This window comes from Pieris rapae, chromosome 8 (assembly GCF_905147795.1).
Source record: "Pieris rapae chromosome 8, ilPieRapa1.1, whole genome shotgun sequence".
Classification (NCBI taxonomy): domain Eukaryota; kingdom Metazoa; phylum Arthropoda; class Insecta; order Lepidoptera; family Pieridae; genus Pieris; species Pieris rapae.
The window spans coordinates 638085-655268 of record NC_059516.1 but is presented as its reverse complement, the minus strand read 5'-3'; the positions used below and the strand labels follow the sequence as shown (position 1 = coordinate 655268).

Sequence of the window (17184 nt, the reverse complement as noted above, 5' to 3'; positions counted from 1 at the left end):
CCAAAGTGGGGTAATATACAAGTGGGGTACTGTACCTACTCGTGGCCCAGGAGTTCGATTTGGTACAAACGGTCCTTCATGTGAAGTCAGACGCAGTTAGTTCCAAGACTCATTACAAACTACATTCAAACACAAATTCGAAGTTAATTCCGCATGTTAAAGTGACTAGGAACGTTATCTGTTGTAATATATCATAAAGATTTATGGCATTATTTAACATTTGGTCTACTATATTCTTATGTTTACGTTATCTAAGTTATGTAAAGATTTAAAGACAAAATACCAAAGAATCTGTAAGGTCTCGGCTTGAGATTTTTTTATCTGTTTCGTAATAATTTAGGTAAGAAATCACAAAAACAGTTTGTGCCTGACACACGCCGTCGATTTTTGATCTAAAGCATGCCCGTTTTGTAGACGCTGTTTTCATCCGTCCGAGTAAATGTAAAAGTCTAATAGTCCATTGACGTGATTCGAACCTACGCTATCAGGGATGAGAGTCGCACGCTGATGCTACTTTTTTTTTTCGTGGGGAAATGCGTTTCGAGGTGTTCCTAGGCGGTCACCCATCCAACTACTAACCTGGCCCGACGTTGCTTAACTTCGGTGATCGGATGAGAACCGGTGCAGTCAACGTGGTATGTACGTTGGCACGCTGATGCTACTAGACCAACGCTGCACCATAGATATCTTAAATTTCCATAATAAAACTTTAATAAAGTTAACTGTCACAAATTGACAATGACAGCTGTCATTTTTACGTCAAATTTCGATAGTACTAACGTGCACGTCACCGCAATATATATTGTATGTAATATACGATATATTATATGGAGTATCCTATTAGTGTGTGCAAAACAATTTGTAACAAGATAACGTTCCAGACTTAAGTTTTGACAAAGGCCTTAATTATAATCCTCTATAATAACTTGCGCGATGGGATGAGATTAAATTTAACAACGCTCAAAGAAATTTTCAATGTAATTTTCACAAATTATTAGAACTAACGAAAACTTAATGATTTCTTTTGTTTACGTTTAAGAGATAAAAAACGCAGGTTTATCATTATCCAGATAGTCACTGACCAGTCAGTCTGATTAATAATTAAAAAAATCATAATTAATGAATATTTTTCAGAACATAACATGAACTTGTAAGCTGGAGTTTCATCCTTCATTGTTGACATTACCACGATTTGGATCGTCATTAAATAACAAGCAAAGGAGTGAAATTCCTTGCCATCTTCCATCACACGACAGAGATGCCCTGCAATCTATCAATCACCAAGTGGGATTTTGGCCAAACTTCAGTCCAGTCTATTAAATAAAAATAAAAAGTTATCAGCCGTTGTTGTTAACGATTTATCCCTCTCACATTATATATAAATTAGAAACGAAAAGTGAAAAGTAATTAAAATATATAATGGTTATCCTTGCTTTGGTTTACTAACTAGATATTAATATTGCTTCATTTTTCGTAACCTCTCATAAGCACAGACTCTTTCATGCTCAATTATCGTGGTGAGCCTGGTCGATAGCATTGAGAAAATCTGAATTTAATGCCTAATCCAATTCCAACGTTTGTCAATTTTGAGACGTTAGTCTTTTTGAACGAACGAACCTTATTCTTATAATTAAATAATGAATATGAGAGGAAAATTAATAAGGGTCTATATTGGCAGCAGTCACGTTTATTTGAATAGCGTCTCATTATTTCTGTATTTCCAATCTCGCGGGATAATATCGTGTTGTTTACGTTACTCGTGTGGGTTGAGTAATAAGAGGAAGCGAGAGCGTTCAAAAGAAAAAATAGTGGTTGGTAGCGCATAAACAGCGTAAAATTAGTTTATATTTGCGGTGTTATAGACTGATTGATGGTATTACAAAACAACCATTTTGATGAAATATTGTGTATAGTGTATTTGTAGTTCTGTAGTCCAGGGAAGACACACACAAAAAGTAATCAGTTTTATGTCAAACATAAGTGTATTGGGTAATACCTGTTCCTTTGGAATGTCTTTTATTCAACGCATACATCAGACTTCATAGAAATAATGCACACTCTATACATAAGTGTGAGAAAGAAAGAAATAACTTAATTAAACACAAACAAGTATATTAAGGTAAAAAACAAGTGCACTAGCACCAACACTAGTAATCCTTGTTTGGTTAGTGAATGTATGTGAGTTTTGTATCTTTTGTGAAAATAGAAGAAAGTGTTTATAGATGAATGGCCTCTGAAGGAAAACTAGTGTTGGGCGAAGAAAATGCGTTTTTTGGGTTACTCATATGTAGGTTTGCGTTATAATGTGGTATGTTCGGTGTTTGTTCCAAAGAAGGAATAAATAGAAATATGTAGACATATTGCTATTTATTATAGTTGGCTAATCGTTAGAAGTTTTGTAACTATCTTATAAATGCATGATGGACACGCTCAACTTTTATAACTAAAGACGATGTTTCTTAGATTATATATATTTTATATGATATATATTTTATAACTACATCATTTGCTTTTGGCATACTCTCATAAGTTTATCACTTATACCGATCAAACGACACGGTTATCTAGTTCCTCGCCCCAAGCGCTCCACGAGTCGACAATTAAATGCACCCCAACATAATAATATATATTCTGTGTCTAAAATATTGGTTTCTATTGTCTGTGATTTAGGTCACGGCAGGTTGGCGACGACACTATTCACATAAACCCAGTTTTTCCAACAAAAAGCTACATAACGCCATCTATTGACGAAATATGAAACTACTACGACGAAATAATTGTGTTTTTAATTCAGCCTGTCTCAACTGGACATGTTTTTAAAATATTTAAGAAATAAATATAACCCACAATACTCATGTGGTATTTTAATTGTGAACATTTTTTTTAATATTGAACCGGTTTCAAACTATAATCTAATATATATCAGTATTTTCTCTTGCTACTACTACGTATAAAAATAAAGTGTAGTTTACCAAGTTCGTAACCGTCTAAAATCTTATGAATCACTAAAACAAACCTATTGTGATGACAAACGGGACAGAAAATAAAGGTCAAACAGAACAACTGCGTCGTTACTTATGTCTGAGGGTCCAAAGGGTCCAATAATAACACAATAAATTACTTTCACGTGTGACTTGGGCTCGTTACCCGTGCCGCCTTAACAAATTATCATTGTCTGGGGTTCTTCGGGATAATTTTTAGCAAAATATAAATGAAAATATTTATAAACATAAAAATTAAAAATGTAAACAAATGGTTTAAAAATAATACTTATCATTATTTTATTTAATCTACAATAAACTTCAAAATAATTAAATGACTGCGGATACTCGTTCTATATATATATAGATATATCTATGTGGCCCTTATGTCAAATTTGACATATTTTCTATAAATGTTGCAGCTGTCATAGAAAATGTTGAAAAGATATATATTTTATATAGTTCAAATTAAGGTTCAGTGCTTCATTTTGTATCTACAATTTATCTAAATTACTTATAAAATATATAATTACATTAATTAATAATTTTAGGTTGGATTAATTTCTATTGTTTTAAGGTTTTTCATTTATATTTTTTTAAGTTATATTCAAGTACCTCCATAGATGATATTTTTTCCTGGTAGAAATTCTTTGTTAGCGATAAATTATGTAACCTGCTTTTTATACTCATATTTTAGGTAACAAAGTGAAGATAATTAAATACAAAATTAGTTCAACAGAACAGAAGTTATCTTCTTTGTTGCAGACAACGAATTCTATGTCAAAAGCTGCGTGAGTAGGAACCAACAAATGATAGAATAAGCTCACACTTGACCGTTTTATGGAGTGGTAATAAAAAACTCCCTCGCCATGGGCCTTAAAAAATAATACGTTGTTACGGTTTTGTGTCGTTGAGTTCGGTTTAATTGAGGTGACATTTATGGCCACGCCCGTACATTTGATGCGTATTTAATTCATGAAAATGTAAAATGTTTACATTTCCTCTTACAAGTGCTAAATTATCCAGTAACCGGACACTTTTTTGTGTACATTTGTTATTTTATTTACAAATTTAATGCTTGCTCTAGTGGTACATGAAGAAAAATAGTAAAAAAAACCAAAAGTGATTATTGATTATTATTATGCCACTTTCAGTGAGCGTGTGGTCCAACTTAAGAGAAAGGATAGCTTAGATCTTTAATTATAGTCGCAATTTTATTTTATTGCAAATTATTTGTTTATTATTTGAGACAATTCTAACAGATGGCGCTGTGTTAAAAGTACCAACGTTTCATATAAGCTGTACCTTTCACATCAGTTCTCCTACAGTTTCCCTTGAATAGCTTGCTGCTATGTAATATAACAAAAACCTTAGCCACAGCAACGCTTGGCGGAGTCTGCTAGTACTATTTTATAATCAGAAATAAACTGTACCACAAAACATTTAGTGGTAAAAAATGAATAGAAATGTTGTTTATAAACTGCAAGGTTGTAGAAAGAACCAAATTATCGTTCACCCTATTCAACATGCATTAATCTCGCAGTGTCCGCCCTCCGAACGTATTTGGTGAAATAGATCGATAGCCTTGCAAATTCTACATTTGTTTGTAAAAAGTTTTTAAAGCTAAAGCGGTTAATATTTATTCAGAGTAGCCAAAATAGTTATTTTTAGTCAGTAGCTCAATGGTGGTCAGCCAGTTAACATCTGTATTGGACAATCTCTTTCCACCGGTTTCTGCAAGCCAATCTCTTATTATAGTGTGTTAGTTTTGAGGAGGAGGAGATTTTTTAATTGATCGGTCCATCTGGTTGGTGAACAACCACGTGATCTGTTACCAATCAGTTTCTCCCAAGTTGTCATCAGCTCTGCGTATGTACGGCTGAAATATAATATACATGTTGTCGGCATATGACCACAAATGTTGCTCAGACGCATTAGTGCACTCTCTATCTCTCTCTGTGCTCGCTCGTCCCATAGACGGTATGCCGTTATCCAGGTCAAACTATAACACGAGTCATATCCGGTAAAGAAAGAAGTAATCACCTACCCACCCATTGAAGCCTACTTTGAGACTAACGACAAATCGTTCTATAAAAATTGTATAGAAAAATTGGACCGCTATTATCTTTGTATCGCTCTCGAAGGTAATATTGAACAATCAAATGAAACTCTATCAAAAATATTTTTTTTTTCTGTTAGCCTATGAACTTTTCAGTACACCTTTGCTATTTTCTCCTAAACTCTATTTAATAAATGTACTAATAACATCACGTAGTTTTCAACTGTTCTGATATGTACCGCTATAAATTTTTAAGCTGTAAATTGCCGTAAACACAAGTCGTAAGAATTAGAATTGCTTTTCCTGTATTGGAACTACATATAAAAAAAAAACATAAATGTTATAAGATTTTAAAACTGAACTATATTTATTTATTTATTAAACTAATCATATACATTTGTATACAGTAAAGAATTATGAAGTATGCATAAAATAAGTACATTGGACATATCCTCAAAACGTTTCGCTGCAAAGCAAAACAAAACATGTCAGCACAAAATTAACAAATTAGGAGAACTACAAATAAACTGGTTGCTGTTATAAATAAGAAAGATCCAAGTATTAGGACATTAATTAGTGTTGTGAATATGTGTGCAATGGTGAATGTGGTAAATCACAGAACATATTTTCATTTTATTTTTTACTTATGTAACTTTAATGACGTTGTGGTTTATGTCCTTTAAATAATTGTAATGTAATAAAGAGGGAGGGTACTTGGTGAGTTTCTTGCCAGTTCTTCTCAGAACAAGGCCTCCTAATAGTTTTGCGAACGGATGGCTTAGTTTTTATAAAGTTTTTGACATTCATATGCATGCCCTAAGACGCATCTAAACTCAATAAACGAATTTTGATTTGATTTATTTAAATATGCTTAAATGAATTTGAATTTGAATGGCTTTGTTTGTTTCCTTCATATTGAATATATATTGCAATCTACCAATCTATCAATCTTCTGTGCTTTGTAAAACTGTGCTTTATGTTTCTGTTTATATGTGTATTCCGTTTTGGCTTTTATGTGTAATGTAATTGTTTGGATATTGTTTAGTGATTAGCTGTAGGAATACTTAAATGAAAAAAATATATAGTGGCAGAATCCTGTGAAGAGCCTCACGGAACCTATAGTAGGTAATGTATCGTGACTGACGGTAAATGTAGAGTAATAATGTGTGCTACACGTATGTTTATTTGTGTGCAAAGCCATTTAGACTAAAAGCAGTAATAGCTCGTGTATCGCTGCGTGGTTTTATAAGATTTATTTGAATAGATAGGGATGGGCGTGTCTGCCTGAAAATAAATTGTTTTAGGTTTTTTCGCCTTTGAGATAAATAAGTCTGAAAGGTCTACGTTTATTGATTTCGGTTCAGATTATTTAAGTGAATGTACCTAACAATATTAAAATAAGGTTCTCTTTACAGATTCAAGATATTTGCGATAAAGTTTAATGATTATTTAATGTTAATTAACGATTTCTAAATCATCCTTACCGTTTCATATAATGCCGTAATACCCTTCTTGCACCATGCTTAAAACTATATGTGTAACAAAGACATTCCTAAACGGACTAGGCATGGTAAGCGGAAACAGAAACATTTCCGCATTATATATTCTATTAAAGGTCCTTCGAAAATATAATCTGGTAGTCAATTCTCCCCTTACCTCTAAACATTTACGTAGTTTAACCCCAGAGCGGTTAGTTTAAGCTTCTGACTAATTCAACTCAAACATCGCGTCTCATACCTATCTAATTTCCAGCTTACATTAAATATCCTCCGAGCCTGGAATTAGATTATGAGAGCTAACATTCGTACATTGGATTTCCTAGCATAGCAAACAAGTGAATAGGGTTTTTGCTGTATATGCATTCAGTTAAATAAAACTTAACACATAGGAAAGGCAAAGTATATTTTTTTAGGCTTGTATCTGTTTAATTGAACCACAACTATTACTGTTTCGTTTTGAATCTAGGACCTCATTGTATATTAAATATACTTATCATATTATTTTATTATTATTGTACAATTTTACGCAGTGTATTTAAAATTGAATTTAAACAAAAATCCTCTATTATTTATTAATCGATGGGAGAAAAAAAAGGCCGTCATATAAAGAGATTGGAAGACGAATCGGAAGGGTGTAGAAGATCAGCGATAAAAGAGACGATGGAAACAATGAGGGGAGGCTTTTGTCGGGATACAACCTGACCAACTGATTACAGATAACTAATGTATAAAAAATCTTCATTAATAAAAAACTGTGAATAAAGGTTTTTATTATTATATTACTTTTTATAAAATGTAATAAGATTTGTAAATTGTATTTTTGTGGTTTTAATTATATTAACTCTTTTGATTCAAATATTTTGATTTACAAATTGTAAATTCGCTAACAAATGTAAGCCCTTAATTAATTAAAAGGTTGCCGCCCCGAGAAAGTTTCGATATTGAAAATTTGGACCCAAATTTATTAATAATTATAGTTTAAAACAATACAACTGTTAAAAACACGATTCCGGCCCCAGTCAGTTAAAAATTTACCGGCTCGTTACGCCAAGTTGTGAAGTTTTGCCCGAATTTTGTAATCAGAACGTAGTACGTGATCAGGGGGCTTAAAGTACCGTCAAAGGCTTACGATATACAACTTTTGTATTCAAGATTTGTACCTTGGGTAAGATCAGAAGATACAAATATATCAGATAAATTTAAGTCATTAAATTATTACATTTTTATTATAAAAAAATTAAACAGTCTCAAATCGGCCATTATTACCTTTGATGAAGCGAAATGTAAGTAATATTTGCTATTTTAGACGACGTGATATCCGGATGCATTTTTTTTATATAGAACAGGAGGCTGCCCGTGGATGGATGGAGGCTGCATCAGTGCTACCACCTGACACTCTTGATGCCCGAGGGTTGGCTTGTGCGTTTCCGGTCTTTTAAGAATTGGTACGCGCTTTTGAAGGGCCTAAGTCGAATTGGTTCGGATATGTTTAAGTGGGCAGCTTGTTCCACATAGCAGTGATGCGCGGCAAAAACTGCATGCATATAGTCTCCATTTTTTTTGGATACAATTTATAAATCCCTTAACATTGCTTTATTTTCACTAAGATTCAGCAATTTGCAGTGTAAAGTTTTATACAATAAATTCTGTTTAATCCCAAAATGTGCTAAAATGTTTTTCATATATGATCTTAAACTGCTGTATTTTGAATGTCAGCTCGAAGAATCTAAGTAAATACACAATTTCGAAAAGACGTCGTCATATTAAGATTAAGATTTTTTAAAGTCCAAATAAGTCAAAATTTAATTACGAATTGTCTAGTCATTAAGCGTGTCACCTGTCGTCGTCTCGTCGGGAAAGCAATTATAAGTTTAGTTCGAGTTACGCACATAAATTACTTCGCTTACAACTTACGACGTAACGCACCCCGAACGCTCGTTATCATGAATATGTCACACAAAAGATGACTTTACAATAATAATTTGCATATGACTAAAATTAATTAATTGCACGATTTCCGTGGCAAGACTTTTTACACTAACATGATGAATACTTAGCGCAACATTAATGATATAATATCATAAATTTTAGTTTGACCGCATCTAGCTTCCGGGAGGCCTTAAATATAAAAAAGCAAAAGTAATAGCATATTATGTTAACTTTTAATATTTATTTGATTAAATTGTAAACCATTTTTATGAAACATATTCGTAAGAATTGCTACGTGCGCATGTGAAATAGTTGCTCATTTGACTCGATTGACTCTGCCATCTTTCCGAAATCGTTTGGTTGAGATGGTGTAGGGAATAAGTTATGTAGTGTAGGTTGTGCCACATGCGCATGGGCAATTCCTTGATTCAAGTAATACAGTTTACGTAAAGTCACTGAAGTGAATTATAGTGAATCAAGTCTTTATTGTAGTGTTTAATTTCCTACCCTGGTTCTGATCTAATTTTACATATTTAGGTTATTTTTTGTTGTATAATTTTATTTGTCTCACACACACAATGTTTTATTATTCTTACAATATAGACCAATAGTATTTTTTTTCTAGGAGTACATTGTTTTCACATATAATTATTTAACTAATGTATACTGATACTGTAAATTCTATTTCAAAAGAGTCAGTGTGGAGTTTAGCCCATTCTTTTGGATAGTAGTTATATTTGGGTGGGGCAACTAAAATCATCTTTATATTTTATTTAACGTGCCATTTTAGGTGGTCTAATTGGAATAAATCGTTTGGTTTTGATTTTTTTAATTGGTCTGAAACACACTAATGATATCTTTTTTTATGTAGTTTATTCAATAACCGTGGATGGCTAAGCTGTGAACATGCCTGGACCAAATCCAGGAGGTACCAGAAATACACATGAAAAGTACCAATCATGAAAGTGAAGCAACAGACGTTAGAACCGTAGCAAGTGGATATTCCTTCGAAAAAATCGTGAAGATATGAACAAATAAAATTATATTAGATATTAGGAATTTTATTTGTGAATAATTCATGTCTGAATACAAGAGTAATTCGTATATTACATTTGTTCACAGGAGTTGAGAAATTTTCTAACACAAACAAAACATACAATAACATTCATCAATAACTGTATATTTACCGAGTATCATATTTTATTCATAGCCTTCGTTACATACTTTGTAAGCTTCGATTAAAAAAATCTCAAGCACTTCGGGCAAATTAGCTCCTTGAGATATATTCTTTGAATTCCTTTATTCAGTGATTTGAATAATTTTGTGGATGTATGAATTATTAATATCTTTCTCGTCATAATTTTTGCGGTGTAACAAACAATTGTTATTTGGATAACCATAGTTTTCAAGCCATTTTTATACAAATTGTGGAAGCCTTAATTGGTCAGTTGAAACTAAATAAGAGGTATATAGCTTCATGGTTAGCCACGGCACCAATGGTTTCCTGAATGTGATAATAATAAAGAACACGCGTATCTTAAAACGATGGTATTCTGTCAATTCCCCACTACAGGATTTTTTTAACCAATACTATTACCTTAACCTAAATTTTGATATAATTTGAAATATTGAGACCGATTGAGAGAGAGTGAGAAAGGGAGGTTGTGAAAAAAATGCACGCTATTGGCTATAAGCAATGTGTAAGCAAGTGTGTAAACAATGTGAATATACAAATACACGGAGTGATCATAAACTGGTACACGATATGACGATATGACGGTTATTGGTGCTTTTACCCTAATAATTATTAAGTTTCACTTCTGACGTGAGTACTGTGTTACACTTTTTTAGTAAAGTGGTGTTCTACAGACGTTTTTTATTACTATTCGAGAAGAGTTAGCCACATATAGTCACAGATAATATGAAAAGTATATCATGAATAACGAATTGTCAATTGTTTTTAGAATGGACAACCCTTTATGTGATAATTTTCAGTCGTAAATCGAGCGCCGTCAACGTGATCAGTAATGAGAGGTCCATTTGATAGCCTATTGTCAGACGTCCTTTGTATTACCTGTCCGACAAAGTCTTTTTAGCCTTTGTGTAGTTTGAAAATGATATGCTTTAATCTATAGATTTTCCCAGTTACGTACTTTGTTCATACAATATTCAACCTTTTTTGTACTTATTTAGTAATAATGTACCTGCTAACTCGACTCTAATCTCTGTAGATACTGGCTACTTACGTAGGAGATTAACTTTATGTGCTGACATACATGGACTATCTGCTTCCTCTTATGATTCTATAGCAGGTTTATAACGGGATGTAAAAAAGACTTTTGCGACTGACTGTTGTGATTAATATTTAAAATAAACTTTTTGTATTAAAAAAGCCAGCAAAGAACGAGGTTTCTGTCACTATGGGTGACCAAAGGTCCATCACTTAGAGAACGTTAACCTACTTGTTAGTAATACTAATAATGAAAGCCTTTATTTCCAAAAAAAAAACAGGAATGTTTTATCATTTAGTTAAGTTTTGGTTTGTCCACCGTCGGACATAGGCCTCCTCCATCCGGTTCCACTCGCGTCTGTCGCAGGCCAGGCGCGGCCAGGTAACCCCGGCGACGGCGATGATGTCCTACCGTTAGCTGAATTTATTAAATAATAAGAACATCGAAGTAAATAACAGTAAATAAGTAAAAACGTATTTAACGCCACTACGTTTTATATTATTAAAACAACATTAAATTCACACGCAATTCTGAAACGTTCATCACACCAACAATAAATTCCGAAACAATGGCCCCCTAACCTAATTTCCGGGAAACATTTCATGTGGGAGTCGAGACCCGATCCTCTTAGTTTAATCTCTGGACAAAGCGTGCAGCAACGTGCTGTTAGTGAAATTCTCATTATAGTGAACTTGAATAGCTTTAGTAAATTATTGTAAGAAACCTATTTACTGTTCAAATCAAATAAAAAATCATTTATTCATATATAATAGGTAACATAATGTACACCTATGAACGTCAAAAAAAAGAAATATACATTAAATGCTTGTAATTTTACATTTACTGCCAGTTATCAAATCAACGGCGTAGAACGGAAGAGAAGAACTGGGAATAAACTCTAAATAAATTAAAAACAAAGATTTGTCCTCTATCAGTAGAAGGCATTGTGGATCTAGGACCAGGCACTTACATACTCGTAAGAACAACATGCAAATACGTACTAAAACAACTCATATCATACACGAATTCAAGTACGACCAGTCACCACAAGTAGCACCCGTTCACGAGTATGACGCATGGCCAGGCATCGCCCCACGTATTACGTATTAGGTACATACATAAAACAAAATTAAAGGCTTACAATTAAAGGATTAATAAATTTATTACAAGTAAATATATTTTTTTAATTTAAACCCGTTGTATGAAAAACTTCTACACTATTTTTAAGAGAAATAACATTTTTCATGTATCAAAGGAAACCATTAAACCAATTACAAAGTGTGAATGCCACCCTTAGTGTCTCTGGGGACTGAAATCAGCCATCGCCTTTTATACCTAATGATAAATGTGCCACTCGGTACCCCATTGCTCTTTTACCTAAAAGCTTCGAGATTTCTGCCCTTTACACGTATATAAGGAATTAACTCGAAATTGAACATGACACGTACGCGGAATTCTGGGTATACGCGTACCTGCTAAATATTTTTCACACGTTTGAGTAATTTTCGAAAGAATTCCTTTGGATGTTAAACTCTGTTGTGGAAAGATTTAACATCGGTACATGCAAGTCAGATATCTAAATATGTAAAACAAAGTCGTGTTAGCCCGACTTATAACTCAAGATCGGCTGGAACAATGTTAGTCATCTCTTTTTGTAGATTCTCCGCTGCGAATAGCAGAATAAGTAATAAAATATCGAAAAAGTTATCGAATAACAATAAATAAATTATTTAGTTTTACGAATGCAAACAACATGTGGTGCCATCTATTGATAATACGACGCCATAGATTTCCTATTTATTTATTGTTGTTTTGTGTTTTACGTATATAAATTAGGCAAAATATCAAAATGATTTCAGTAAATTAATAAGGCCAAGTTATTAACAGCCATCTTTGCTTACCTATAATATAGCAAAGGCTCTGCTCAAACTAATTTAGCTAAGCCGTAATTTCCAAACCGCAGTATCCCGCAAAACGTGGGAAAATTTGTGGAATGTTTGATTTAGCTCAAAGTTATCAGGCATCGGAGATTATTCCTAGAAGCATTAAGCTGTAGGATGGCTCTGAACTCACGACCTCGTGCCAACCACTCAGTTTATTAAGCGATAAACTCATCCATTATTCGCTAATGAAAACTTTCGTATGCTTAAAAGCTAATATAGCAAAGTTAGTATATTGCCAAATATGTATTTTTTACATATATGAAGATTATGGTACACCGAAATAAATTAAGAACTACATAAACAACACAGCTACGCCATTTAATTCGACTGATTTAAAAAATCGTGAGGCAGTTGTCTAAATTATTAATTACATTTATTTATTGAACAACAGATGGCGTTGCTCATGTGTAAAACGCGATAAAACGACGTCAGAAATATAATAGTGTATAGTCTTTGAACGTTTCAATACACGCCGGTTATGCTAGCACGTTATACCTAGTGACCATTCCATTCTAAAATTTGTAACGATTTTAATATTAGTAATTTTGATGTAACATAAATTATTTATAAGTAGATATACATCTTAATACTGAAGTACTTAAAAACAGTGGTGGCTGGTAATTCATTTCGCACGAAAGATTGTTGTCGTAAAAGGTGCCGAAACCAGAGAAAATTCCCTTTTTAGTATTGTCTTACATAACATTAAATTTCGAGTGATTTTCAACTTTCGTGGGCGCCTATTACATGTTTAACCTTAAACCGAATTAACCCAATTGTCACCTTATTCAAAATATGTTATAAATGTTACTACAGACTAATTGATATTACTCATAATGTAGAAAAAAATATTAAGACAATATGCACGTGTGGAAAAAATATGGGAACTTTCGATTTTTATCGAGTACTATAGTACAAAAATAATATGGTGGTACAGTATTATTTTCGTACCATACTACAAAAATAATATTGTACAATTTTTTCTTGCAATAAATTAATAAATACACTGATTCAGCCGAAGAACACTTTCGTCATCTTTTTCTGTCATGTTGCGTTATACAAAGGTAAAAAAGAAGAAGAAGAAGTGGTATAGTTAAAAATATGTAGGAAAGTAAATATAATGTGAATGAGCAAAAAAAATTGGATGCTTTTTATGACCAATAATCGTATTATTTTTACTAAATCGATACATTTTTCATAATGTAATTATTACTTTAATTAATATTTATGTTGTGTCTAAAATATATTACGAAATCCGTACACCTTTCGAACACAAAATCCCTAAGTAAACCGCAACACCTGCAATAAACTGTGGTCTATCGTAATCCACGACGTCACTTAGCTCGTAAGTGGACCTTTGACGTAATAAATGACTCTCATGTGTGTCCATCGACAGCTAATTTAGTCGTGTCTCCGTCTTAGAAGGTTTATACAGTTTATGTCGGGAAATGTTGCCCTATGCTCGCTCGATTTATGCAATAGATCTTGGGAAATATATGGAGATAACATGTGTGACTTAAAATAGATACACAAAATGGAACGATTTATTTTTTCAGATACATAAACATTGTTTATTACCGACAATTTAATGTAAAACCTTGTAATGCGTCCGTTGATTAAATGATATACACATTATTATTATTAACAATTAAGTGTATTTATTAATATTATATTACAATTGAGGACTGCGATTGCGATGTAACAAACTTTGGGGATTCAAAGTAATGAAGGCAGAGCAATATACTTAAGAAGAAACAAGTCTTAGACATGTTTATAACCACTTAAGTGGAAATGGGTGAGCCACCCCACTCGCATGAACAATGACAGATTGACACTGATGACAGGTTATACACGGTAACAAGCGGCCACCAGAGAAAAGCAGAGAGAAACCTCACGACGAAACGACACGCTGGGCTGAAAGGCTTAAAGAAGTTGTGGGGAAGATTGAGAGTAAAATGCTCAAGATTGCCAGCCAGTTGTAGGAGACCAATATCATAAACAGGCCTTAAAAATAGTTTTTTTTAAATAATATGGTTGAACATTGCAAGGAATAAATGAATTCATTATTATTATATTGAGATTGAACAATAATTTTAGATTATAAATTAAAATGCGTGCGTACACAGTACACATGTCAGAAATGAAACTTCTTTGTAAATTAATTATTACTAGTAAAACCCCATTAGATGATCATGTACCAGTATATGATTACTCAATGTATTTGTATATCTATGTTGCTAATGATTATATAAAAAAATAAAAATCTGCGTTTACTCGCAGTTCGCACAAGACGTTAAGTGACAGAATTGCCATCTATAGTTCTAACCTACTAAATGAATACATCAACCAATAGCTTGTATTTTTTTATCGATCATCTTTTCTCACTCTCTCCCAATCGGTCTCTCTCGCTCTCTCCCTTTTCCTCGCCAAAACGCTGCACATACTCGTGACATTTCGTAAAAATTACCCTCATAAAGAAACCTAAAGAAGTTACACTTCAATAAATATAAATCGATACATTATTATACAAAATTAATTATTTAAGTGATATAATAACCTGCAATTCGTTCGAGTTCTTCAATACCTTAGCTCAAAGCTAAAAAATGACAAGCGAAAGCTTTTCAGATGCTAATCATACATTTCAACTTTCTGTTTTCGCGTTCCGTCAAAGACAAAGTTTTCCAGTCGGTTCTAGCCTTGATTAATGCTACTTCGAGGTTCCTCTTAAAATAATAGTCAGTCCTACTCTGCGAGTCCTTTGTGTGACGCCAAATTTATCTTACGAGCCGTTCGCGTGACATTATTACGGAAATGATTTATAACATCGCCGATGCAGTATCGTTGTAGCAGCATAAACCATATGTGGTCCACATCGTACAAGACACAAGACAAGGTATTTCCTTTGGGTATAATTTTGTCCTTTTGTAATTGTTTGTGTATTTAATTTAATGTTACTATAAATCTGAAACGAATCCGCAGTTTTGCTGGTTTTTTTTATTTTAAATATTGTTTTTGATTATAATTGTGTTATGTAGAATTAATTAAGCAATACTGTTTAGATATGAAAAGGAAGAGACTGGCTGCCCACAACACAGGGAATCCTAGCGTGGGGGCCAGTGCACTCTACTTCATCGAAACATTCCTGTATTTTGTTTCTAATAAAGTTCTTTCTTTCTTTCTTTTATATCTCTCATTTTATTTTTTTTCTTTGTATATTATTATTTTGTGAGTTTATGTGTGTGGTTCTACATTTTAGATAAATAAGTATGTAACATATACCGTAGATTTAGTACTATATATGATGTGGGAATCTTTAATAATAATAAAACAAGATCTTCTCAACCAATTTTTATTATTCCTATGCTGCGTGTATGTTTTCACAATTATCAAAACAATGTATATCGTAAAATCTATTTTAAAAGAGTACATATGGATTTCTTGCCGATTCTTCTCCACTTTAAATTATCTTTTTGAACGAACTAGTAATGTTTTTAAATATTTTTAACTTTCAATTTTAACTATCAAAAGTGCCTATAGTAAATGCACACAATTATACAGACACAAAATTAATTAGAAACTGTGATTGTTGCACCACCAACAAAGGTTATTGCGTCACGAGCGCACAGTAGTCGGACGTTTGCTACTCCTATTGTTTTAGATATGTGAACATTTTTTGGCTTTCTAGATGTATTGTAAGATGGGGTTCAATTGGTACTCAGAGAATCAGGTGAGAAATACGTTTGAAGCTATGGGAACGAACAAAACCGATAATTTTTGTATTATTTAATAGTTAATTGTTTTAAATGTAGCACAAACATTTCTCACTAAAGCCTACAGATCTATGAAGAGCTCAAAGCCTATTTGGCAAGCGTTTGCCTTCTAAGGACTATTTATGAAGGCTTCAGTTAGACGCGCCTGCGCCGTAAAACTCATTACATAATGATTACAGTTAATTAAGAGCCGAGTGAGATGTAATTATGTTTGCTAGATGCGTTGATTGAATTACACTGAATGTATTTAGAGAGGAACCTTTGTAATGTCGACTTGATTGTCAATGTCCTCCACATTCCCCACATTCCTCCACAATCCTCCACATACCATTATTAAGCCTAGTCTTTGAAAGGGGACTGGTACGATGAAAAGCCTTAAAAGGCAGTGTGGCATGAGCTGTAATTATTAATAAGCCTTTATTGCACACACCAGTATAATATATTAAAAATTATTTATGTAATACAACCTAACTTAGAAGTAGGCCTTTGCTAAAATAGGGCATAAAGATATCTAGAAACGAATATAATAGTATTTATATATAAAGTATATAAATGAATGGCTTTTATATATATTTGGTCGTTATTTTGTAGAAATTCTGTGGTAAAAGTAAGTCATGTGAAATATTTGAGAACTTTGAACTTTGAAGAATAGCAAATTCACAAATTTGTGTCTCATGCTCGTACAATATCATTATTTACTACGCTGTTTAGTAAATTGTTTCATATGCTTGGAGTAAAAGTAAATTGATGATATGTTGTATATAAGGAAGGTCTT

The 17184-nt window shown here is 32.8% G+C and overlaps 1 protein-coding gene and 1 pseudogene across 9 annotated transcripts in view; both read right to left on the bottom strand.

Moving 5' to 3' along the window:
- The window catches only part of LOC111001032 (disintegrin and metalloproteinase domain-containing protein 11), a 338822-nt gene that overhangs the window by 41473 nt on the left and 280165 nt on the right, over positions 1–17184 (bottom strand). The window lies entirely within an intron of this gene.
- LOC123689425 lies at positions 531–649 on the bottom strand (annotated as a pseudogene).